General features: G+C 42.1%; 1 pseudogene; it reads left to right on the plus strand.

Moving 5' to 3' along the window:
* The first annotated feature begins 2,101 nt into the window (after positions 1-2,101).
* On the plus strand, positions 2,102-3,089 carry LOC105032838 (uncharacterized; annotated as a pseudogene).
* The last annotated feature ends 219 nt before the right edge of the window (positions 3,090-3,308 follow it).

Genomic DNA, 3,308 nt, shown 5'->3' on the forward strand with positions numbered 1-3,308 from the left:
ACCTTCTTATATAGGAAGGTGCTGGAGTTTATTATTCCTAAGCCTATAGATTGTCAGACCTGAGCCCGTAGATAGTTAGTCATGGGTATCTGTTATGCGCACCCATATGGCCACATTCTAAAAGTTTGTTGGGAGATTCCAACTAGCAGTCCTCGTGGATTGATGAACCGACAAATTAGGGTCAACTTATGATCGAGGTGGCGTCTCGATTAACTAGGTCCATATCATCTTGGATCGTAGGGAGTCACTACTGATGGTCGGCGAGGTCTCGGCTTGGAGGTCATTAAGTCCCCAACCTATAAGTCAGTGATAGTCTATGTTGGTATCGGCGTAGGTCGTAGGTCCCTATTGCTGGTGAGATATCGACTCGGAGATCAATAGAATCCCGACTCAGAGGTCTGTTGGAGGTTGACTCGATGGTCGATGAGAGTCCACATTGGTATCGGCGTAAATCGTAGGTCCCCATTGTTGGTGAGATATCTATCCGAAGATCAATAGAATCTCGACCCAGAGGCCGGCTGGGGGTTGATTTAGAGGTCGGTGAGAGTTTGAGCAGGTATGGTCATTTCATCTTAACTTCCTTTGGCAGATCTCATGGTGCCCGTTGTTGTCTTCTCATTCTCGTTGGCTTGGGATTTCCTAAAATGAGTCCCGAGATCTATGGCTAAGGGGGTACGACCACACAACAGAATTATTGGATAATCATTTGACGGGATTTGGTACCTATCTATGTCCAACCATGATACAATTTCTAGAAAAAAAAAAAGTCAATTTTGGAGTCAAAGTTTTATCTAAGGAAGATAAAATGAATTGACCGGAACCTAGATTATTTAGAAAAAACAACGAGAATGTCCAGATATCCAATTCATTGGATGGACTTCGTTTATTGACAAGTCAAAATTTGATTGACGTCATGTTGAGATTAGCGGAAGAGGTGGGCTCCCTAGAAATGGCGGTTTCAGAAATTTAGGTAAAAAACAGCACAGTTTATTAATTTTCATTGGTTTGCTTCATGGTCTGTTTTATGCTCGTGCTACAAGTCAACGAAGTTGGTGATTTTGGGTGAATTAGATGATTTGATGTAGCTAGGAAGCATGAACGGTATTGATCATGTGAAGGAAGGTTTGGAACGCCCACATTATCGGTAGCTAGGATTGATCTGTTAGATTTTATTCGATCTAGCAACCGTTCACATTTCACAGTAGCCCTAGTCAAAAAAAAAAAAAAAAAAAAAAGGCTAGAATAATAATAAAATCTCATGAAGAAAAGACATAGTTTTTTGGGTAGTAGAAGAAAAGATGTAGTTGATGTATAACTTCTTTACTTCTTGATGATGTAGTGACCATATTTAGCACTATAAAATGTGTTGGTGCATAGACCAATCAAAAAGCTATACATTTGTTATGCAACTTCTTTTGTGGGAAATTTCTTCATCACTCTTCCCTTGCTCAACAGAAATACATATGTTCCATTGTAATCAGGCAATTCGTTAATTGGTACAGTATATTTTCCCCCGTACTTGGTTATCATTGATACTAACTGAGGAATGATGGCAAGGATGGCAATACTTCACCATTTAACTCATTTATCTGGTTTCAACTCGTAAATAGATTGGATTAGATTACTTATTTAAATGATCAGATTTGGATTCACATTTTTGGTCTATTTGATAAACAAATCGAATTCATATTGACAGATTTTAAATCATTCATGTATCCAATTTGATCCGTATCCAGGTTCGACCCGCTTGCCCACTCGGCTAGCCCCACGTATTACTTGAACCCGGGCACAACTAATAATAACAAGGCACCGAACATGTTTCACCCGTTCTCTCTCTCTCTTCTAGCAGTGTAAGCCGCCAACCGCTACCAGAACACGTCATCTGCTGACTTGCTCCAAACTCTCGATTCAAACCTCTTAGCTTAGAAAGGATGAAAACTAAGAAAAGTATCAAGTACCAGTTCTAGAAGAGGACTCCTACTTTTAAAACCACTCACCTATTAATAAATAACTCGTGGTCACCACTGACGTCGTGCTCCAAATTCGTTTGCGCTCTCGTCACCACGAGCTCTAGATTACGTGTCAACCATTACAATACCACACAAGAAATGAAAGTAGCTTGCTTCGCACCTTCCATTGGTGCAAAACAAGCCTATCCCATAAATATAGACAGTCTTATCCTTCTCATCACCCATTCCTTTTTCTTTTGGTAACATCTCATCACCCATTTTTCAGTAATCACCTTCTCAGCAAATCCATTCCCACCTAGCTGAGCAACAAGTTCTCTTTTTCTTATTATACGTCATAATATCCTTTGAGTTCTTTCTCGACACATGGAGAGATTTAGATTTGGAGGAGCAGAAGGAGAAGCAGCAGAAAGCATCAGCAACATGGCTAATTTACTGATGCTGCTCTCGAGAGGCGGCGTCGAGGGAACCGACAAGCTCGCGGGAACTTCACCGGGGCGGGTTTTCGAGTGCAAGACGTGCAACCGCCAGTTCCCTTCGTTTCAAGCGCTCGGTGGCCACAGGGCGAGCCACAAGAAACCGAGGCTCATGACCGACGGCCAGCTGCAGGGCGGGCTCGCGAAGCCGAGGGTCCATGAGTGCTCCATATGCGGGCTGGAATTTGCCATCGGGCAGGCCTTGGGAGGTCACATGCGGCGGCACCGGCCGGTGGCCCGAGGGGCCGGCCATGGACTCATGGAGGACCAGGGCGAGGTTGGGAGGGTGGTGCCCTTGGATTTGAACTTGCCACCGTCGGAGAATGATAACGAGTGCCGGGAGATAGTTTTGGAATTGAGATTGTAGATAATATTACCATGGCGGATGGTTTGCTTTGATATGCCATTATTATTATTATTTTTAACCTTTTCTTTTGGTTTTTCTTGGCCCTTTATTTTGTTTGTGGATATTGGGATGAAACTAGGTTCGGTTTATGGGAATTCCAGACACTCATGTTTATAGATCGCTATGTGTTCCCCAGGGTTGTAAGGTATATAACGTGACTGACTGGACTAAAGTCTTGTAATTTTCAGCCACTTTTGGCTACATATTATCAGAAAAATGGCTCATACTTTTCTTATCCAACAGAAATCTTTTTACGGGAATAATCATCGGTGACAAAAGTGGGTGACAAAAGAAAAAAATTTAAAACTTCCCATGGAATATGAACTTGCCGTTCAATCAAAGGTGAGCAGAAATGTTGGAAATGACCTTATACTTGCCCAATTTTAATTAATTTCCAAATCAAATGCTTGTTCTCACCACATCAAATTCCCCGTTTGGATATAAGTGGATATTGTCCCT

This window comes from Elaeis guineensis, chromosome 10, assembly GCF_000442705.2.
Source record: "Elaeis guineensis isolate ETL-2024a chromosome 10, EG11, whole genome shotgun sequence".
Taxonomy (NCBI): domain Eukaryota; kingdom Viridiplantae; phylum Streptophyta; class Magnoliopsida; order Arecales; family Arecaceae; genus Elaeis; species Elaeis guineensis.